Below are 23,762 nucleotides of genomic sequence, written 5' to 3'. Positions count from 1 at the left end.
CGGCCTCCTTGCAGGGTTAATTTACTAACACCAGTTGTCTGAGTCCTTACTCTTACTCAGTCACTTCACTTCCTACGCCTCAGTTTCTCTTCTGGAAAGTGGATATTCAGTAGTAAATTCTCTGTGGAGTTGTCAGTACCAAACAAAGTGATTATTAGTAACCACGATCATGTCCTGAATGCATGGAACACGTCACCATTTGCCAACTACCGTGTCAAGTTAGCAGAAACTACAGAAATTAAGAGCTCTCCGCATAAATTCACACACCTGTGCACCAGGTAAAGGACCACAGACAGACGTTCACTCAGCCTTTCGTGTGTCCCTCACGGAGTGCAGGCTCTCTCCTGGGTGGGGGGAGCACAGACACTTACGGGAGTTTACTTTTAAAATGCGTTGATACAACCAGGTCTCAGTTTTGTTTGGATGAGTCAGCAAACGCTTTTTGGAAAGCCCAAAGTCTCCACACCTCGTACGTTTCGCGCTGCCTTAAGTCTCAGAGCTCAAGCCCCTACTTTTCAGGCCGCGTCACCGTGGGAGACAGGGCTGCGTGCGGACGCACGGCGAGCGTGCTGACGTCCTCGAGCCCCGCCCCAACGGTCCCGCCCACTGACGTAAACCCCATCCCCGCGGCGTGGAGGGCTTAGATGCCTGCGCCAACACCAGGCCGCGCGGGGTCTCCGGAGCGCGGCATGGGGGGGTTGGCGTAGCTGGGGCCCGTGGCCCTATGTCTTCTGGCTGCGACGCCGGTCCTGCGCACGCTGCGGGGCCGCAGCCACCGGGCGGTGGGCGCCCGAGTGGCCGGGGCCCCCAGGCGGGTGTGGCCATCGTGTCCACAGCCAGCGTCCCCGAGGCCGTGCTCGGGCCCTGATCACTCGGTGAAGCTGCGCCGGGACAGCGCGGCCGACTTCTTCCCGCGCTCTGAGGACCTGTGCGCGCTGCAGGACTTGGTGCCTCTGCCCTCCGTGCGTGCTTCCCTGCAGGACGCCCCGCTGGACTTAAGGCTGACCGCCTCCGCGGGGTGCACTGGGTGCCGCTCCTGAGCACCCGCTGCCCCTGATCTGTATCCAGAGCTTCTTCCAGCCACGGCTTGTCGAGACAGGTTTGTACTTCCCGCTTCCAGGGACCCTCGTGTTGGCGCTGAGAAGCGGGGTTTTCGATGGTGCAAGGTGGAGGGTGGGCACTAGAAGCAGTGCCCAGTGCCCGGGTGTGCGTGCACTAGATGGGGCGTGCGGCCTAGGACTCCTGCCAGCTCGGTGACCCCGGCCGAGTGCCTTAAGGCTTCTAGGTCTCAGTGTTCTCATCTGTAGCGTGGGCTTAACAGGTCCCAGTCTCTGTGGTGGTTACAAGGATGCACTGTGTTAATGCTTCTAGACTCTACAAAGTAGAACACTTAGCACAGTTTGGAGCATCGTTAATTGTTGCACAGATGTTACCTGGTCTATTGAATGACTTTGCCTGGTACACACCAACGCGATTAGGAAATGGATATATCCCAGCTTCATTTCCTTTCCATTGAAACAGGGTTCAGGAAAAAAAAATTTTTTTTCAATAATCGTATCATATAGTGCAAAGATCACCGGTGTGAAGGCAGCTTAGGGTTTGAATTCCAGGGCTTATGCTGTCTGTGGCCTGGGCAGGTTTCTTTTGGACTACAATCCCCACACTTGTAAAATGACATTAATAACCTCTCTTTCTGTGGGTTCTTAGAATTAAGTTAGCAGGTTATGTGTGTAAAGTAGCCTGGCACTTGAATGAGTTGTCAGAACCAAGGGCTGCTGGAGACGATGCTTCTGCCCTAGGTAATCTCCCCTTCTACTGGGCGGCAGGTAAACACAAGCACAGTAGTCAGTGCTCTGGAAGAAGTGAGTTCTGGTGCTACAGAGCACAGAATCTTTTTTTTAAATTTAATTATTATTTTATATTGGAGGTTAGTTGATGTACAATATTGCGTTAGTTTCGGGTGTACAGCAAAGTGATTTAGTTATTCATGTATCCATTCTTTTTCAGATTCTTTTCCCGTAGAGTTTGTTACAGGATATGGAGTAGAGTTCCCTGTGCTATGCAGTAGATCCTTGTGGATTATCTGTTTTATATCGAGTCGTGTGTCTATGTTAATGCCAAACTCCTAATGTCTCCCTCCCCCCGATCTTTCCCCTTTGCAGAGCACAGAATCTTGGAAGGGAAAGTTCAGGGTAGGCTTCTTGGAGGAGGTGCCATCCTTTCTAAGGATATGTAGAAGCTCCTGGGGTGGCAGGAGAGAGCAGTGTGTGTTGAAGTTTGAGAAATATAAGAAAATATGGCAAAACTAATGTACAGGACTGGAACTCAGGGTTTGGGAAAGAAATGAGAGTTGATACTGGAAAGTTAGTGGGGCCCAAGAGAAGGGGGCCTTGTTTGTCCTGTCAGAAGTTTGGGTGTTTATCCTGCAGGCTGTGGGAAACACCAAAGAAGAGTGAGATGCACTTGTGGTTTAGAGGCTCACTCGGACCTCCGTGTGGAAGGCAGTTGATTTGGTGCAGGCTGAGTTGTAATCTGAGGGTCCCACTTAAGTTATAAAAGGTGGGACTGGATTTTGCAGATCTGAGAGAGAATGGGTGAGGTCTGGTGACCAGTTAGAAAAGGAAGGGCAGCAAGCGTGGGTGACAGTTTACAGCTGCATCTTTTTGAGAGATACAGAGCACAGTAGAAAGGGATTGGGGGTGGCAAGAGGATCTTACTTCATCTTCAGTGCTTTAGAGGGGCCTGGTAGACGGGTCTGGACCCAAGGTACAGATCTGGGCTTTTTGGGAGGACAGGTCTTTGAAGGCATGGTAGAGCCTTAGGTTACCCACAAGAAGATCCAAAGAATCATAGGTCTGAGAGATTTTTAAGTGGGTATATTTGAGGATGTTTATAAGCTGTGAGAAAGTAACCAGCAGAGTAAGGGTGTGAAGATGTAGGAGAGGAAATGATTGTTCATTTGTTTTCAGAAAGCTGAATACTCATCGTGTGCCTGGACCTTTTCCAGGATCTGGGGTTCACACCCTCTGTTATCTCTTCTGCAAGGATAGTTCAACTCATCCCCTGGTGAAGAGAAGTCAGATTATTCTTTGCATCCCATTCAGGTATAAGAACTGTTCTGTACCTCGGAAGGGACTTTACTTAACCAGAGTAACAAATTAGAAATCAAAAGAAATTAGAGCTGGAAGGGACCTTAAAGGCCACTGTACTTAATTTTGCCTAATATTTTACATTGAATGTAAGAAAAATTTATTGTAGAGCCCATTCTCTTCAGAGTTCCTTCACTGAACTTTCTTTATGTCTTGCATCCAGTGGGTCTATCTTGTAAATTTTGGCCTCCTCCTAAATTTGCTTCTTCATCCATATTACATTTGGCCCAGACTATGGCAGAAACTCCTGGGTGGTTCACGGCCCCTGGATTCAGTTCCTCTAAGTTCATCCGCCTGCTCGGGTTAAGTGATCTTCTAACATAAAAAGATGTGCTTAAAATAATGCTGCTAATGGCTTGCCCACACAGAGTTACTGCATAGTAGCCGCCCAGCGTGTGCTCTGCACGGAGGCGTGTAGTCTGAACTGTGTTCGGCCAAGCCTCATAGGGCTCTTTGCCCTGAGGAAGGGGAGCTTTTTGTGATCACTCCCTTTATCTAGTCGGTCCTTCAGCAGCGGGGAGCCTTTTTCTAATCAGCAGAGGCACCCTTACTCAGCCAGTGGTAGCCCCAGGTCTCACCACCTGTGGGATACAAGCCATGCTTTCTCCCAGGCTTGCTTGGGCCAACATCTCTTTCATTTCTGTCTCTTCTCACACTTGGACCCCTGGCCTTTAGTCATCCCCACCTGCAGTATTTACAGTGCCCATCAGGAGTCAGGCTTGAGTGTCTTTTCACAGATGTTCCCTCTGCAGTTAATGCACCTCCTACTCCAACTCTGCATAGCCTCATCTTTCTAGATTCTGCTTCAGGGTTATCATGAAGCCATCACTTCGATATAACATTCTGCCTCCAAAGGAACCTCTGTGCATAAAGGTTATGTTTCTTTAGCTCATGTGATTGAAATTTTGAGTTTACACATGTCCCTCCTTAATGAAGGCTTTAAGGGCAGGAGTTGTTTCTAATCCTTAGCACAGAGCAGATGCTTTTTTTAAAAATGCTTTTTAATGATAGAATGTGTGTTTTAAATCACTTATTTTACAATAATTTTGCTTTAGCTTCTGGCAGAAATAAAGTTTACAGAAGTCGTGTTCCTGTGAAAAGAAATAAAGATGTGAACTTCCAATTGTGTAAAGCTCTTAAACGCTGTGTAAGTGCATCGGGTGCGCTAAGGAACGTGGAGCTAAGTGGGCTAGTTGTGAGAGAGAGAGGCTTAACTATGTTAACAAAGGTAAGCCTTCATTGTGTCCTGCCAACATTTGATAGTTGCTTTTGGGCAAACTAAAGCCATAAAATTTTAAACTGTTCCTCGCCATTAAAGTGATTGAATATTGGGCCACTTTGGTGCACCTGTGTCTTGCGAATTGTCCAGTTGGAGATGGAGGTTTAGAAAGTGAGTTTCAGTCTTGTTTAAGACTCTTCCCATCAGACTGGGCTCGTGATTTCCTACACACCATGTTACTTCCTGTCTACCTTTTCTTGGTGTTGTTCATGCCTGGATTGTCTCCTGTACCTGCTCAAACCTTGGTCCATTCTCATTTGTACCATGAAATTTTGTCATTCTGGATACTGTCAGAACTAATTTTACTTAACTTTGTGTTAAGCCACAAACCACACATTTTGTATATTTTCTGTGTTTTGTGTTTGTCTATATTTTTATGGTTTCTCTTCAAGAAATATTATGGGAAGGGAAATAGCAAGATGTAAAGAGCAAAAAAGTCATCATTCTCTTTAAATTGTTAGAACATCTATCTGCAATCATAATTAGGATGCACTGTGGTATGTGTTAAAATAGTAAATACATGTAACGTCCCGTAGGTGCAGCACACTCAGTGGTGTTGGTGAGGGTGTGTCATGGAAGTAATCACAAAGCAGGTGACTGTTAGTTTGGGTCCTGAAACATTAGTGTGCCTTCCCTGTGTCCAGTAGTGGTCTGGAGGGGTCAGGAAGCCTGCTTTTCAATTTGAGGGAACAGAGGGTTTGCTCTGTTGCTCTAGTATACTGCATAGCAGCTAATAAAATACTGGGTTTATAGTTGACGTTTAAATCACTGATTGATCATTAAGATTGGGATGTATCTTTGGAAATGAAAATAGGAAGAACCTTATGCTTTTTCTTTTTTTCTTTTTTTCCCTATATCTGAAAAGGTATGTAGTACTTTGCTGAGTGGTTGGGAAAAAAGTTTGCAGTATTCAGTGTATTCACTTTTAGTATCTAAATAGAATTAAACTGTTGCTGTAAACTGGAATAGCACTTTGTTACTGACAAGTTTTAGAATGCATCTGTTCGTCAATGACCTGTTTGGGAAGATTGTAGTTAATGATTTTGAGAATGTGGCTATAAACCTCCAATTGACTCAAGAAAAGCAAATAAGTCAAGACTGACAAATGTATAGGCTCTTCATCTTATTGTGTATGTGTGTTTTTTTTCCTTTTAGTTATTTGTCAAGGTATAAAGAATTCTATCACACTTAAGACAAGTAAACTTCACGGGGTGTATTCTGACATGGCAGGGAGCAGATCACATGGCCTAGATCTTAAAGGTGATTTTATGTTTAAACTTTCATGAAAACATATGTGATTGAAACACATTAATATATTGATACAGAGGGCAGTTAATTTTTGCCTTTTTTTTTTTTTTTTTTGCGGTACTGTTGTGGCCTCTCCCGTCGCGGAGCACAGGCTCCAGACGCACAGGCTCAGCAGCCATGGCTCACGGGCCTAGCCCCTCCGTGGCATGTGGGATCTTCCCGGACCGGGGCACGAACCCGTGTCCCCTGCATCGGCAGGCGGACTCTCAACCACTGCGCCACCAGGGAAGCCCTAATTTTTGTCTCTTGATACATGTGAGTGCAGCTTTCATTTTGCTGAAAGAATATGACCACTTTTCAGTTTGGGATTCTACCATTTAATAAAGATAGTCCACTTAATTTTAGAAATAAGAGATTTACTATATAATACCTAATATTACTTTTATGTATTTTTTTACTGAAAACATTTATTGTAATACTGTGAAGAAACTATGCCGTTATAGTCTTCAAGACTTAAATGAATCAAGTGTTTATTAGCTGCTGTAGTTTTTAAACTAATAAAAATCAGTACATCAGCAATTTGTAAATACAGTTTTTAAAATAATACCTTAAAACTTTACAGTGGTTATTATGACTGTATTTAGGCCTAAAGTTATTTAATAATTTGATATGAAGGCTTTTTAATAGTTTGATGATGCAGCTCAGGGATAGGTAAACTCTGGCTGGTAGGCCAGATGCAGCCCGTTGCCTGGTTTTGTAAAGGAAGTTTTTTTGGAACATAGTCGCACCCATTGTTTACATGGTAGTTATGGCTACTTTCACCCTACGCCAGTGGGGCAGAGTAGTTGCAACAGAAACTGTATAGCCCACAAATGTGGAAATGTTTAAATTTAGATTTTAAAAATTGAAAAATTCTTTGAGCCTATACAGGGCAAGTCCATTGACCCCTGAGGTAGAAAACAGTCAAGAACTTGGGTGCCGAAGCCAAGTGGCCTAGATTCAAATTCCCTTTCTCCCATTTCATAGCTAGTGACCATGGGCAAATCACTTAACCTCTATGCCTCATTATGAGGTGTAAATGCACTCATTTGTATAAATAGTGCCTGGCACATACTAAGCACTGTGTAAGTGATTGCTGTTGTTTCTCCTTGGAGCTTTGATAAGTTATTGTTAATAGAAAAATGACACTAATGATTTTCCTTTTAGAGGAACAAAGGCACTTTGAGTCTTTTATTTTTTCAAGAATGTAATAAGACTTTTTTCATTTACAGTCAGTGTTCCCTGTTACCAAAATTTACTTTATGAATATAAAGAACTGAACGTCTTTAAGACAGTACTTTTGCTTAAATGTCAAACCATTATTTTTCCAAGGCACATCAAACTGGCTGTGCATAGTCCAGGCCTCTAAAGCTTGTGTGCATACCCTAGGTAGCATGTGAGATATACATTTTGTAAATATAGTTTTTAAAATAATGCTTGAGACTTCCCTGGCGGTCCAGCAGTTAACACTATGTGCTCCCAATGCCGGGGGCTTGGGTTCGATCCCTGCTCGAGGAACTAGATCCCACGTGCCTGCCATAACTAAGAGCCCACATGCCCCAACTAAAATATCCGGCATGCTGCAACTAAAGACCTGGCACAGCCAAACAAACAAATAAATAAATATTTATAAAATATAAGTAAAATAAAATAATGCCTTAGGAGTTAGGAAAAGAAAATATTAGAACATTTTTACCTTTGTATTATTTTAAAAAATCTGTGTAGTTTATCATGTACATAAATTATATGTATGGAACTTTGTGTATATAATTTGTTAATAAATAAGATGCATATTAAAAAGTTTTCTTATGGTTTGCCCAGTCAGGTGTTTGGAGACCACTGGAGGACAGAATGATGAAATTTAGAGCCTCAGCAATGATAGAATTTAGAACCAATTCCCTGACTTAGAAGATAAGGAAAATAATTCATAGACTGTAATTGAGTTGTCCAACTTTACATAAGTGTTCAGAAACAGTCTATCCAGTGGCTAGAATCTAATCACTGACCGAGTAGAATCTGGGTCACTGGACTCGTAAACCAGAAGTGACTGTTGAGTTTCTCAGGTGGATGCTCCTGGCATATATGCTTGATATGTGTGTGTGTGTAAATCTCTGACATAATAAGCCATACTCAGTAGGCACACCCTGTTTCCTTATTCAGGCATCTTAATTTCATCCCATTAAATCTTTGACATATCAGACTACCAGAAAGCATGAAGAAACCTGGGCTGAGAGTCTTCGTTCCAGGAGACCTGATCTTGACTGTATGGCTGGTTTGAGGCGCATCACTCTGAACTGCACCACGCTCATTGGTGACCTGGGTGCAAGTGCTTTGGCAGAATCTCTTAGTGAGGATTTATGGCTTAGAGGTAAATTCTAAAATTGAAAGTACTGAATTTTTAATATGAAATATGCTTAGCTTTTGGCATGATACTATTGTGATAGGATTTTTTTTAAAGCCTCATTTTACTGATAGCTTTTATTTTGCTTTTAAACTTTCTCTAAGAGTTGCATATATCCTTTATAGAAAATACAGAGTAACAAGAGAACAATTACCTATAATTTTAATACCCAGACATAATCACTGTTCATTTTGGTGTATATACTTTCAGTCTTTTTTTTTCTACAAATATATTTGTACACTTAGGGATTACAAAAATAGAATTGTAGTATACTTGCTATTTCATATTCCTGCTTTTTTCACTTAATGATGTATCATGTAGTATTGCGTCGTATTGATGTCCCATAGTTTAATCAATTCTTTGCAATTCGATTTAGACAGTTTGCTTTTCCCTGTCAGAAACAATGTGAATACGTTGTATATACATCTCTGTGTCCATCGGGATTACTTCTGTAGAATAAGGTACTACAAGTGGAATGACTAAGTGTGACATACTTTTAAGACTTTTGATACACATGGCCAAATTACCACCCAGAAATGCTATGCCAATTTATAGTCTACCACAACAGTAGATGTGAAGCCTGCCTCTCACAAACAGTGGCTTGTAGCACTTGTAAAAAAATGTAAAACTACAAAAATGAGTACCTCTCCATTTTCTATGCAAGTGGGATTACTCCAAATTTTATAACTTTTTTCAATTAATTTAGTATGAGCATTTTAGCAAGTCAGTAAATTTGCATCTCCTGCATCATTTTTTGTGATTGTTCAGTATTTCATTATATGAATATGCCACAGTGCACGTAGCTTATCCACTCTTGTATATAAGCTTTGTCCAGTTTTTCAGTTACAAATAGTACTCTGATATATATCCTTACCTATATCTCTGACTATTTCTTTTGGTTAAATTCTTAGAAAGAGAGTTGTTGGATCAAAAGGGTATAGACATGATTTAAAGGCTTTTCTTACAGAATCTTGGCTTAATCTGATAGGAAAATAACTACATTTTGTTTTATTTTGTATTCATTTGATTTACTGGTGAGGTTTACTGGCTGTTTGTATTTGGCTATTTGGTTAATTATACCCTGTGTCCATTCTCCTGTAGTGAGAGTTTGTAAGGGTTGTATCATATCCTGTCAGATCCGTATGTCTTACTTGCTATTTCTGTGTGTCATGGGGGTGTTGAAAGACTCCAGTTATTTTAATGTGATGGTCCACACCACACTTAAAAAAAAAGACTCATCATAGTTTCCTTTCATGTAATATTTTTTAAATACCTGTGCTTTGGTGATGATCCCTTTGGTTTAAATGAGTAGGTTGTTCAGCCCCAGAACTACTAGAATTCATGTTCAGTGTTTCTGGTTTTTGTCTGACTTTTTATGGAGAGAGTTCTTGACCATCATACTTTCATGATAGGTTTTTACTATGTATTCTCTATTCACACATTGTTTGAATTTGTTATTATTTGTATCCTCTTAGACTTGTCCTTTTTTCCTCTAAAACTAACAGTTATTACATTTCTTCTATTTTGTTTTCCCCTTTTAGCTAGTTTCAAGTGTGATTTGGAGCTGAAGATCATGATCAAAAGAATGCAGTGCATTTCTGAGCTCCACCAGGTTTTGCTTGTGAGGTTTACATGCCTCTGCCGCCCTTGCTAATTATGAACTGAGATTCATTTTGTGATGCTTTTTGCTCATACATTATATAGAGTTATTCTTCAGTTCTGTAATTGTAAAATATGTTGGATGATTTATTGATACTAAAGCCAGGGTTATCATTGCACATTCAAGAAGAGGTTTTTAAATTGGATCATGCATTATGTGTGTGCATATACGTTTCTGTTTTTTTCCATACCCAAAATTACAAACCTGCCATGACTTGTCTTGTGCAGGACTCTTCCACACGTGAGAAAATGAGAGTTGTCTATATGTTAAATCTGTAGAGTTAGGAAGTGACCTTTGTCTTTCATCAAAAGCACTTGACCTGCAACAGTGTGGCCTCACCAGTGAAGGAGCAAAGGCTTTACTAAAGGCCCTTGAAACCAACAGAACTCTGCTCGTTCTGGATATAAGAAAAAATCCACTTGTTGGTATGTGGTCACTTTTTTGAAATTGATAAACACGTAGCAAAACAAAAAGAATTTGTTCACGTATTGACAGTTTTTTAAAATTGAATGTGTTTAACTTTCCTCATCACACACAGTTGGCCCTTGAACAACGTGGGGTTAGGGGTGCCGACCCCTACGCAGTTGAAAATCTGGGTATAAGTTTATAGTCAGTGGTTCCACATCTGTGGATTCAACCAACCTTGGATCGTGTAGGACGATAGTACATATTTATTGAAAAATATGCGTGTGTCAGTGGACCCGCGAGGTTCAAACCCATGTTGTTCAAGCTTCAACTGTACTTTTCTAGTGTTGCACTTCCCTTATGTTTTTAGCAGATAATGTACTAATTAAAGTGAATTTTACTTGTAAATTGTTCTTATCCCTACTCTGAATAGAGGTGAACCTAGATACTAAGCCTGCTTCCACCAAGAGCATTGTTTCTTTCCTGTGCAACCTCTGAATTCTTGCCAGGAGCACTTTATTCATTTGTCAGAATCACAAGCAATTTTTAAAATATCTTCTGTGTGCCAGATATGGGTTTAGGCACTAGGGATAAAGCAGTGAACCAGACAGACAAAAGTCTTGCCCTCCTGGAGCTTACATTCTAGTGAAGGAGTTCAGATAGAAATGAGTAAACAGATAAGTAATATAATTTTAGAGAGTAGGAAGTGCAAAAATATCTTAAAGTAAGGAGAGTGAGGGAGTTCAGATAGAAATGAGTAAACAGATAAGTAATATAATTTTAGAGGGTAGGAAGTGCAAAAATATCTTAAAGTAAGGAGAGTGAGGGAGAGCAGGTAGGACTCCATTGGATAGGTTTGTTAGGGGACAGCTTCACTGGAGAAGTGGCATTTGAACAGAGACCTGAATGAAGAGAGGAGCAAGCCATGGAAGAACTGGAGTAAGCACATTCCAGGACAAGGAGGCAATGAGTATGCAGGCATGTAGGTGGGTGGAGTATTTAAGGAAAAGCAAGGAGGCCAACATGGCCAGAGTACCGAGTGAAGAAGAGTGTGGTATGACATGAGGTCAAGGAGCTAGCCAGGGGTCTGCTCTTGTAAAGTCTTGAAGGCCAGCGTAAAGATGTGGATTATTCTAAATGAGTAGAGGGGTTTGAACTGGAAAAAGGCATGATCCAAATAGTATCTCAATAAGGTGACCTGGTATAGAGAATGGACTTGGGAGGATAAAGAAGAGAAACAGGGAGACCAGTTAGGAGACTGTCACAGTGCTCCAAATAAGAGATGTTTATGGCCTAGGTTAGGTTGGAAGTTTGGAGCAAGTGAAAAGTGGTTGAATTCAGGTTGTGTTTTGAGGGTGTAGCTATCAAGACCTGCAGATAGATTAGATGTGGGGTATGAAGGAAATAGTAACAAGGAGACAAGTCGTTGATGATTATGTGTGCAACTGGGTGGTATCACTTAGAAGAAGGGGGCTGATGGGAGGAGCAGCTTTTGAGGGACTATCAGGACTTTGGTTTGTTATCTTGGATGCCCTTTAGGTATCTAAGCGTCTGGATGGTGCTCAGACTGTACTTTCTATCCAAAGGTATCTAAAGCCACTTTAGATGCAAAATGTTTAAAGCTGACCTTTGCTGCTGCCAAAATAGTAGCCACTGGGGGCAGTCTGCAAGATGGCATCTTAGGTTTTTGAGGAAGAAATTAGAATACACAAAGGGGGAAATAAGTGTATAATTACATAATGTAGATTTCATATTTAATTTTATGGGAAAAGCAATAATTAGTTGGCTTTTGGTTTTAAATGGAAATAGCCACTCATTGGGAAATAATTACTCTAATTTCAATTTATTTTACTTTAAATCATTCTGTGCTGAAAGCAGTTACCAAAAAAGGTCTCCAGAATGGAAGGAGTGCCAAGTCAGAGGTATATAACATGTTTTAATTCTCTCGGAAGAATTTCTCTTTAATGGCTTGTTTTTCTTTCCTTCTTAAAAGAAAATTATCAAGGTACTTTCTGCCATCTTAAAACTAAGTTTTTAGTCAAATGAAATGGCTTTTCTGTTTTTGAAAATGTTGTGTGATGCTTTAATTTAGCTTCCCAGAAATGCAGATTGAAGACCTTTTATTAACTTAAAATAACTTAATTTCTAATGAAGATCAAACGCTCCTAAATTACCTGTAACTTAAATGGCATATTTATCATTTCTCTCTCAGTACCAATGGATAACTTCTCCATCGGTGAAGGAACCATCCAAAGCTTCTAGACAGAAAAAGAGAACTATAATTTTGGAAAGTGGTCGAAAAGGAAAAGCTACTATTAGAATTGGTAACTTTTTTTTTTTTTTTTTTTTTTTTTGCGGTACGCAGGCCTCTTACTGTTGTGGAGCACAGGCTCCGGATGCACAGGCTCAGCGGCCATGGCTCACCAGCCCAGCAGCTCCGCGGCATGTGGGATCCTCCCGGACCGGGGCACAAACCCGTGTCCCCTGCATCGGCAGGCGGACTCTCAACCACTGCGCCACCATGGAGGCCCTCTTTCTTTTTTTTAATGCTACTAGAATTTATACCCCTTATATTTTCTGGTGTGCTAAAATTAAAACAGCTTTAATGGTTATTCCTTAACAGTTAATTACTTCCTTAACGGTTAGCTGTTAATATTATTTGTGGTTCTTATGGAACGTACCTAGGATGTTCCTGACACATAGTGTTTAATATTTATTAGATATTAATTTTAATATGATAAAGCTCTTGAAGTGACAAAATCCATATCCAGATACGAGGTCACCTTTTCTCCCTTTCATGTGGGGTCCAGGCCTTAGGAAAGAGGGAAGCATGTGATGTGTCTGTTGACAACCCCAAAATAAAATAAAGTAGGCAGAGCCCTTGGCACTTTACAGATATGAATACCTTTTATTGTCATCAGAACCCTGTGAACAGACAGTGTTTTACAGCAGTGCAGACAGGTTAGGGTCAGGTGCAGTGGGGAAGTGGGATCAGGCAGGATAAGAACATGGGGAGATTGGTGGGGGGGGCTGTTTCCAGAGCCTTTACTAAGGAAACAACAAAAATCACAGATGATAATGACTGTTTTTTCAAAATGCAGGAATCAGTGGAAAAACTAGAAATGATCATGTTCAGAATTGTGATCAGTTGTGTCTAAGTATGTAGAAGTCAGTTACTTTCCCATCAGCCAGAAATAACACTGAAAAACAAGGAAAGATCCCATTTGCAATAGTCACAAAAATTAGTAAATATCTAGAAGCCAGTTCAGTGTTCTCCTGAAAAAGTTAGTGCAAAAGGATAGATGAAACATTTTAAACATATATGTTAACATTAATAAAATGTAATGTTAACATACGATCTATTAACATATAAAGCCACTGGCAGAGGGAAACAGAGATCGGAAGAGAAGTCCAGAAACAGGTCCCTGTTTACTTGAGAGTTGTATTTTAACTTAGACAATTTTACAGTCTAACTTGACTTTTTGTCTAATTGATTGATTGAAGCATTGATAATTCATTTAAACAGAAATTAGATATTTGCATCATAGCATACACAACTTCTAGTCAGTCGAAAAGATGCAAAGGCAACTAGATGCAAGAAGCAAATATAAAATACAGGAGAGAATTTCTGTGTAAGTGTAGGGAGTACAGAAGCCTTCCTAAGTAAGCCATAAAACTCAGAAGCCATAAAGTAAAAGATATTTAATTCCATGAAAATTTAAAACTTTTCTACAGTTCAAGACGTAAACAAAACAAAATGACAGACACCAAAGTTGGGTAGTGTATTAACATATAAAGGTTACTGTTGATATAGAGAAGAACCCACAAATAAATGAAAAAGGATAAGCAAATTTTAAAAAGGCAGGGGGTGGTTTCTACCTGTATGAGCAAACAACTCAGAAGAAACACAGCTGGCTACTAGACAGTTGAAGAGGGTCCAACTTCTTTAGGAAATGCAGATTAAAACCATGGGATTTTCTTCCCCTCTGATGGGCAGAAATTCTAAAGACTGATAACATCTGGTGTAGACGAGGGAACAAACACACTTTGCCTATGTTAAGTATAATAAATGTGTTCAATTTTGGAGCGAGGTTTGCAGCGTCCATCAAAGTTCAAAACTCCCTTGCTCTTTGACCAAAGACTTTGACTTCTAGGCACCTGCCCTCTGCCAGTACTCTGCCTTGCACAGAAGTGTGCATAAAATCAGGCACCCGCAAGTCCAATGAGGGATACTTACATAATGGGGAAAATGTAGAGACAACCCGGATGTCCTTCAGGAGGGGTCTGATGAAGGAAATTAGGATCCATCCGTGGTATGGAGTAACGTGTGTGTGGAGAACGGGGAAGGTCTATGAGCAAACTGGGAAGATGACCTGATATGTCATGAGGTCAAAAGGAAAAAGAGCAGGTGTAGAAAAGGACATTTCTATGATTCCACTTAGAAACCCACAGTGTTTGTATTTGTAAATACTATATATGTATATATGTACATACGGAAAAACGCATATATACACGTATACACATTTGTGTATCTGATCCTGAGAATGCACAAAAGACTGTTATTGGCAGCCACCTCTATGGAAGGGAATAGATCTTTATATTTTTACTCTAGTTTTCCTAATTGTGTGCAAATTTAGAGTTAATTTTTTATTTAAAAGTTAGGCAGTCAGGAGAGGCCTAGTGACTGTTTTGTGGGCTTCTCTCACCTCAGGATGCACTCTTCGTGCCCTTCTTGTTTCTGGTTTGTCTTTTGGAGCAGACACCACTGAAACGAGCATCTTGTCATCGCTTGCCAGCTGCCTGCGGTTTTCTTGCGCCCTACTAACCATCACCACCTTTGTGAGATGCTGTTTCGCGCTGAGGTGGTGCCTTTCCCCTCACACACACCCCTCTGGTACCTTGGGAAGTCCAGGGGTTTCTCAGTGGGCATTCTAGAATACTCATCCCAGAGATGCAGTGGGTTTTTCAGCCACATGCATTTGGGGAAAACTCTGTTCCTGTATGAATTATCCTCTTGGGAGTTCACGATTCACCGGAGCTCTTGAGACGCTCTAGGAAGTTGAGTCAAGAAACACGTGTAGCCCTGTTAATTCAGGATTTCCTAAATTTCTATGACTGACTGTGGCACCACTTTTCCAGTCACAACCATCCTTATCAGCTTCCGTCCTAGACTCCCTGGGGAGTGCTGCTCAGACTGTCCTGGAAGCTTTGTAGTCCCAGGATTACCTGCTGCTTCCACACCCACCCGGCCCCCTGCTAGCGCTCTGTCAGCCTGGCACCTTCTCCCTGCCCCCAACTCATTCGACCACAGGCCCTGCCCCTGCTGTGGGATTTAGTGATAACTCCTGGGAGCGGTGGCCCAGCACAGCCCACGGCAGTGCTCGGTGTGGCTCACAGGGTTTAAAACACACAATTTGAGCCCTTACTGGAACATGGGAAGATGATTTAAATCCAGATGTCTTATTTCATAATCCCCGTGTCTCTGAAAGTGGGAGAAACAGACTGGGAGGGCCATATGTTTCAAGTAAAAGGGAGACTGTTTCTCTGTGGAAGTAAAGAACAGGCCCTCACAGTTAACAGGTAACGTAGGGGGTTTGTGCTGAGTCTGTCATGTTGGGCCTGTTATACTCATTTATATGACTGTTGGGTCCTTATTGGCATTTTCATTTACTGTCCATGCTTGAAACTCCCCAGTGTCCCTGTCTTGATCACGAGCCCTAATTCTGTTGACCTAGAAAGTTCTTTGTGGGAGCTTTCTAGCAGGCCTCTCCCCCAGTGTCCCCACCGTCCAGCCCCTGTGTCCTAGTGCTTTTTCTACAACGCAGAACTCCTTGTTGTGCAGACCTGATTGCTCCTCATGCTCCAGGATCCGATGGATCCAGTTCCCAGGAGAGCGTGTCTGCAGGGCCCTCTGCGGTCTGCAGTCCTGCCCCCAGCCAGACACCCAGCGCCCCAGGTGCTGCAGAGAACTTGCTGAGGTCCCCTGTGCCTTGGCAGAGACAGCTCTCTGCCAGATGCCCTTCCTTCGTCTCCCCGTGTCCTGACCCTTCTCACCTCCCTTCCGCTGAAACCTTCAACCTGCCCTTGGGCAGAGGTACTTGCTCAGTTCTGTGCTTCCACAGCGCTTATCCTGTGGAATCTGAATTCCCTCCACAGCCGTCTTGCTAGGTTGGGAGCAGCTGATTCCCCTTCATCTTTTTCTTCCTTCCCTCAGCCCCACAGCAGGGACACTCTCAGGCACCGTGCAAATTTAATCTTCAATTTCTAGTTGTTATGACATTGTTGCTGTCAGGATACCACCTACGTTCACAGTAGGATGGGTAAATGTGTGGGGGACGACTGTAAATACAGATTCTTTGTAAATCCAGGTTCTTAATTCTTCCCCCTTTTAATATTTTTTCCCCTTAAATCACGTGTCCTTTTTGCTGCTCCAGCTCTATAATTGGACTGTCACCTGGGGAGCCTGAGGCAGCAGAATATCAAAGAGGGTAGACACTACATTTTTAATGTCAACGTCAACCAGGATACCTACTACCTGTGCAAAGGGGGGCCCAGAATTCAGGCTCAAAGCCTGTTACCAGATACTTGGTTTCCCTGCTTGCGTCTCTTCTGTCTGTCGACGTGCACTTGACTCCTATTAACTTTAACAGGAATTATGTGTGTGCCCTGAGGGCCGAGCATAGCTTTTAATGGGGGCTTCCTCACACTGCTTTTCTTTGCTGTTTACTTTTAATGAATCCCACCCTGTAGAAGTGGAAGAATAAAATAGGATGTGCTTGAGAAAATTGAGAGAGTTATGACATATTTTCCTTATAATCCAGAATAGCATGTCAGCTCTTCTTCTGTTTGTCTCCTTTGGTTGTCAGCGGAAGATAATTTTGGCTTGCTCACTCTCCAAATCAGAAACTGAAGTCCAATACTAACGTATCCTAGATGAAACTTGACCCATTCATTTTTGAGAGTCTGTATGATCCCTGTGCAAGGTGCGGAGAATGAAAAGACAGCTCTGTTGACTTCAATCGATATTTACATAGCATTGAATGTGTTCCAGATGCTGTTCTAAATTCTATCAGTTATCTACTTTTGCATCATAGAACACTTCAAGACTGTGACTGAAAACCACAGCCATTTCTTTTGCTCAGGATTCTTTTCAGTCAGCAGGTGGGGCTGGGCTCAGTGGGGTGGTTTCTTCTGCTGGTCTCATCTGAGATCACTTATTCAACCAAAGTCATCTGGTGATCCACCTAGAGGCTAAATGGCCCCCCTCATCTGTCTGGCAGCTGGTGCTGGCTGTGGGCTGGGCCTGTTATTTCCAGCAGGCTAGCTCGGGCTTGCTTCCATGGCAGTGATGTTTTAAGAGGGCAGGTATAGAAGCCTCATGCCCCTTGAGGCCTCAGCTTGGAAGTTGCACAGCATCACTCTTGTTGCAGTCTCTTGGTCAAAGCAAGTCCACAAGGCCAGCCCAGATTCAAAAGGTGCGGAGCACTAGACCCCACCTCTTGCTGGGAGGGCTGCAGAGAATTTGTGGCCATTTAGTCCTCACATCAGAGAGGCACAACAGAGAGATTTAGTAACTTGTTCAAGGTCACACAGCTTGGGACAATACAGTGTTTTAAGTGCTTTGAAAGCTGCTGCTCATTATTTTTAAATCTTACCGCCACTATTCGGACCAACTTATTTTTTTTCTCTGCAGCCTTGTAGAGAAAGGGTCATTCACATTGCTGGGTGGCTGCCATGGGTTGAAAGCTTCATCTATGTTGTACCACTGAACTGTCATAACTAGTATGAAATGGAGATATTATTATTATTGCTAATATTCAGATGAGGAAACTGAGGCTCTTGGAAATTAAGTATGAGTCGTATAAGAGAATGTTAACTCACTGTTCCATATGCAAGAGTGATCTCCCTAAGTAAATGATAAATGTCCTGGCACAGATCTTTTTTTTAATCTCTTGTTTGCATCTGGAAAATGGTTTTTAAAACTTTTCTGTTGCTTTGTTAATGGCAGTTGCACATTGCAGAAAAATAGCTGGAAGAAAAAACATGTTTTTCAGATGTCCAGTGCAGGCCCAGGATAGAAGCAAGATGAATATTCCATTCTGCATTGGCAACACCAAAGGAGATGATGCTTTAGAAAAAAGATTTCTCGACAAAGCTCTTGAACTCAGTATGGTCTCCCTGAAAGGGCATAGGTGGTGAGTACGTGTCCCATCCAGAAGCTTGTCAGAGACTTGGTTTAGTTTTCAGACACTGAAGGAAACACATCTAGGACCCTGTCCATCCTGGAGTAGCAGGTATTGTAACTAGTTGGGAAAGACCGTTTGTTACGGGGGTGCTCCTGCTGCTGCTTACAGGCCCCATAGCACGATTCCATGGCCGAGAGCATGGGGCGGGGGGGGGCACACCTTCTAGGAGCTTTGGTCAAAATTTCCTTTGAAAGTCTCTTCTCTGACAGCACAAAGGGTGCCATCCCGTCTGTAGTGCAGCTGGCACAAGCCTGTTCAGTGTAAGAACAGACACTGTTGCTCCCCTGAACATCAGAGAGAGTAGTTAATTCTGTGAGCTCCATGGAAGATGTATGTTTTCACGCATGAGAATAGCTGCCCGCTCCCTGCCCCCTGCACAGCAGGCTCATTGAAGAGTTGAGCTAACCTAGGTTACCTGTGAGCATGACCGTCCTTCACTGCCGTTGGAAAGGAATTTTCTAATGACTGAGATGTGTGACGCTCCTGGCCACCTGCAGGGGCTTTCAGGTGGGAGGTTGGACACGACGGCCTCAGGTGCCGTGACTCTCGCAGGATCTGGTGACGGGAAGGAGGGTCATCCTGATGCTCAACCAGATGCTCCTGTTCTTAACGGCTGCATCGGTGGTTCTTCTGGGTCCGTGGGAGGCATTCAGGCCTCTCTGTGTAATGCTGTCACCATCGAAGATGTCAGAAGCTGGCAGCCTTCATGAAGCATTTTTTGGAGATGCACCAGCTATGAGCACATCCTAACTAATATACACTCTGCCCTTGAACAGTGTACAAAATTGAAAGTCACCTGGGCATGGCTAAGAAACACAGTATTTTTTTCGAATGAACATACTTATGATAGATTTTCTTCTTTTTTCAGAGAACAGAAAAGCATCCACAGCTATCCCAAGCTGTTGAAACTTAACCTTAATTCTGACTTGAACTGGAAGCTTTTAAAAAGTCTTCTCTTACTTTTCTACCAAATTCCAGCTACTGTTGTCTTTGCTGTCTTTGCTGCCTAGATCTCATATTCAAAGCTGCCTATGGGTTTAATTATATGCCAATTGCAGGTTATTATTTTTAGAGAAACACAGACACACAGCATGGAGGGTGGGTGGGGCCCTCTAGGTGCTGAATTTTGATCCTTTGCAAGATGACAGCAGTGAGGTCTTCTAGATCCTTTCTTTATACGGTTGTTCTCATAAAGCGATAGAAGTGACTTACTATATGTTTGTATAGCAAGGTCTGTTTTTACTACCAAATAGTTTATATATCTATGCATTTATATCTCTGTGCCTTTATATTTCTAATAATACGGTTCTTGTTGGTATATGTTGAGACTTTGAGAATTTGTTAGGATCCTTGACCTTGTGCATTAGAGTGTTAGGTTCTCAACAGTCATGTGCCTCCCCTTCCCCCTCCCCTCTCCCTTTTTAAGCTGCTTCACAAGATTTGGAAGCTCCCTGATTCACTTTTCCTTTCCTTTCAGTGGGTAGAAGATCGGTTGGTTGGTTGGTTGGTTGGTTTTGTTTTTCAGTTATGCTGTTAAACTAAAAATCTGTGTTAAATTCCCTTACTGTTGCTTCACGTGATTGTTCTCCTTCTGGTGTTTGACCAGTGATGCCGAAGAAGGAAGATCTTTGCTGAATAGTCTTTTCCCCTATTGTTCATCCATTGTCAGTGTTTTATGTTGACCGTGTGAAGGACATTAAAGTCCTAAAACATCTAAACCTTTGTCAATGAATTTCTTTGGATTGTTCTTTTAAAAACTTTATGCTGGGAAAACTTGAGTCTAAAGATAGCATCTGTGAAGGGTATTTTTTTCAGAACCGTGTAAGACTTGAGTCCTGTACCTCCATGTTTTTAATGATTCAGCATACTGGTAGCTTTCCGTTGGCTTTTGGAATGGACATTATCAACAGACCACCTTACAACACAGCTCACGGTATAAAGTTGTATGAACTTTGTCCCACTTAGGCTGGAAACATGCCACTAGGACAGTTTTGAGCCATCTTTGTGTTTCGCTGGATTGTGTAATGAAGACTACACTGTTCTTTCGTCCCAGCTCTGCACCGATTAGTTGGGTTAGTTGGGTTTCCTGCTTAGGGCTAAACCTTGCCAGTCATGGTTCTCTCATCTGTAAAAAGGAGGATTGAAATAACTCCCCCACTTCTCTCAGGGATGTTTGAAGAGCTTAAAACAAGGGCTCAGTGCAGGATGTGACTGTTTAAACACAGTAAATGTTTCAACAGCAAAAGCCGGCCAGTCCATGGACGCCATCCAAGTGTTCACATATAATAGTGCTCAGAGTCTATTTTGCCTACTTCCTCATCCATTCATATGATGGTTCCAAGTCCCTGTGGTTTGTACCGGCCCCAAATCTCTTGAATCTCCACTTCTTTCCATTCCCATTGCCACAGCCAGCTCTGTCAGCCCTCAGTGGATCATTTCAGCAGCCTCATCTGCCCCCACCTGCCCCTACGAGCACAGCCAGTTGGACCGTCACTTCCCCTTCATGCTCCTCCTTGGTTCATAAAAATCCCAGACTTCTGAGCCCAATGGTCACAGCTTTGTGATGTCTGGTCTGGCTTCTTCTTTCTTGTGTTTCTGGTTCTTGGAATGTGGCGAGCATATATGCCCGTGCTACGTCGGGTAAGCCTGGAGTTTCTGCCCCCCGTCAGCAAGACTGATGTTCCTTCAAGACACCTGCCAACCTCCTGAGCTTGTTTGTGTCTCCTGCATTGGAAGGATGCGCTTTTCCTTTGTTCTTATAAGCGTGACCCTTTTATCCCATCACAGCACCTCCATTCTGTGTTTTCCTGTGCCGAGGGTGTCTGCTTACGTGCCTTCCCCATCGGAGCAAGGAACAAGCCCTGTTTCTCCACCTCCATCACCTGGCATCCTGCCTTGCCCTTAGGAGGTGCTCAACGACTATGTGTTTAATGAATGGAAAGGCAGGGCTTCCTGAATTTTGCAAACAGCCTGCAGTAAAGGCAGAGGTACAATCTCACATATGTGGATGTTTTAATTTTTCAAAAGCTTACTATATAATTTCATTTTAAACTAAAATTTAAAATCTTGGAGGGCTCCCAGACTCTTCTTTACATATGTGTGAAAGTGTTTGGAAAACGGTGAGCAACTGCATTCATACCAGGACAAAGGGTAGTCACTGTTGTCTGGAGCACAGATCGCTGGAAGATACTCATTGAGCGAAAACCTTGACCTTTGAATGTCTCAAGTGAGTGAACGGACGCCAGTCTGCTGACCACGTGGAGAGTGGGGAAGGGGAGCTAAGGATGCAGGCCCCGGGTCTACAGGCTGCGGGAGCCACAACTGGCCAGTCTTTAAGGTTAAAAGCAAAGTGGACAGGCAGGTGTCTTTCAGGCCTCGGGAAATCTGTGTAAGCCTTGGTGGCCTCACGTTCCTTCAGATCCTCCGGAGTGTCCTCCTCCTTCTCCCAAACTGTTTTTGTTTATTTTTCTCTTTCAAAATTTGACAACACATAACCATGTTAATACCACCTAAGTGAGAAAAAACAGATTTGTTCCCTCGTTGCTTATGTTTCCCTGCACACACTGCTTCATCCCCAGCACGGTGGCTCTGTTCTTTGCCTGCACGAGGAACAAAATTGTTCTGTTCGGCGCTAGTCTATGTTTATCTAAACGTCTAATGCTGTCTCATCACAACTTAGCGGATGCTGGAAGGTTTGGCCAGCGCTTAGGTGAAGTATGTGATGGAACAAATAAGTAGTCCCTTTTCTCCCCTTTAGAGCTTAAGGAGCCACGAAGACCCTGTAAAATGGACAAGACCCATTGATAGATGTCCAGCTCTGCCTAAGGCCCTTGCAGGTCTGGCCTTGTATCACTCTGGGATTAATGTTTGTTGTATCGTGTCCTTTGGATGGAAAATAAAATGAGGAAGAATTTTCTCACATTTGATCCGAATGAACATAATTAAGAAGTGAAATGCTACTGCGTCTGCAAAGAAATCAATCACTTTAATTGCAAAGAAGATTCCCTGCCTCTGTTAGTAATGGGGCTCTTGGTAATTTAGAATCAGAATCCATGACAGCTTGTGATGAATTGGCTCCTTTTGGGCTAAAGAAGGTAAGAAGTTCTAATTACCCCTGGATTATTCCAGAGTGGGTGGAAAAGCTTGATCAAAGAGATATTGGGAGAGATCTCGAAAAGCTAGCAGTGAGCAAAGATTCATTGAATTTCTTTTTAAGAATCTACAGAATAAAATAGTTCATTTGTTGTGACAAAAACAAGAGCCTGTGGTATTTGAAATCCCAGAGCAAATTGGACTTTCTAAGAAAATAGGGAACTGGGCATATGAGAAAAAGTTTACGTACCCAGAAGTCCTATAGTTAGGTTATAGAAATCGGCCTTGCTTCCTTGTTAGCGCACGAGAATACTGACAGCCTTGTGCCTCACTTGGGGAAAAGTATGGAATTCATCCTTTGAGTGTTTAAATGTATAAGTAATTGGCACTAAGCTGAAGGCAGTCCAAAATGTTTGATTCAAATGAAAGCATAATTTAAGTTAGTAGAAATGTACTCAGGGTCCTAATGAATGAATCTACTGACCCAATCCCTTTTGGTATCCTAGCCTTTGTTTCTCTTGAGATTGCCAACAATACCTGAAGAATAGGCTGGATTTTAGGTTGATGCATTTTATTTTGAATTGTGTGTGTTGATTTTTATATATCTATATAGATGTAGATATATAGTTATAGATATAATTTCAAACTTAAAGAAAAGTTGCAAGATTAGTACAAAGAACTCTTGTATGTGCTTTACCTAGATTCACCAATTATTAATATTTAGCTTTATTTGCTTTGGCATTCACTGTCTTTTCCATATATACATGTTTTTTTCTCCTGAACCCCTTAAGGGTAAGGACACATTTTGCCCTTTTCCCTGGAAATAGTGATTACTTCCTAAGCGAAACAACATTTTCTTACCAAACCACAGCACAGTGGTCTAAGTCAGAAATTTAACATTGATACTGTTGACTGATCTACCATGCATATTCAAATTTTGCCAGTTATTCCAGTAACATCCTTAATGGCTAAATTTTTCAGGCCAGGAACCAGTCTACAATCATGCATTGCACTTAGTTCTCATGTCACTTTGGTCTAAGTATGAAATAATTCTTCAGCCTCTTTGTTCCTCATATTGTGAGAGTTTGTGACGAGTATAGGCTGGTTGTTGTGTAGAATGATCCTGATTCTGGGTTTGTCCTGTTTCCTCATGGTTCTTTCATGTTCTGTGCTTTGGATGGGGTTCCACAGAGGTGACGGTGTGTCTCTCTGTGCATCCTTACAGGAGCCCCTTGATGGTCAT

The 23,762-nt window shown here is 42.3% G+C and overlaps 1 long non-coding RNA gene across 1 annotated transcript; it reads left to right on the top strand.

The window, feature by feature from the left end:
- The first annotated feature begins 1,081 nt into the window (after positions 1 to 1,081).
- LOC308609981 lies at positions 1,082 to 4,371 on the top strand. The gene is made up of 3 exons (XR_014014387.1): positions 1,082 to 1,099; positions 3,008 to 3,104; positions 4,205 to 4,371. It is a non-coding gene; the product is annotated as an uncharacterized lncRNA (long non-coding RNA).
- Positions 4,372 to 23,762: the final 19,391 nt, after the last annotated feature.

This window comes from Mesoplodon bidens (genome assembly GCF_964165515.1).
Source record: "Mesoplodon bidens genome assembly, contig: HAP1_SCAFFOLD_423, whole genome shotgun sequence".
NCBI lineage: Eukaryota > Metazoa > Chordata > Mammalia > Artiodactyla > Ziphiidae > Mesoplodon > Mesoplodon bidens.
The sequence above is the reverse complement of the archived record's forward strand: the minus strand, read 5'-3'. Positions and strand labels throughout refer to the sequence as shown.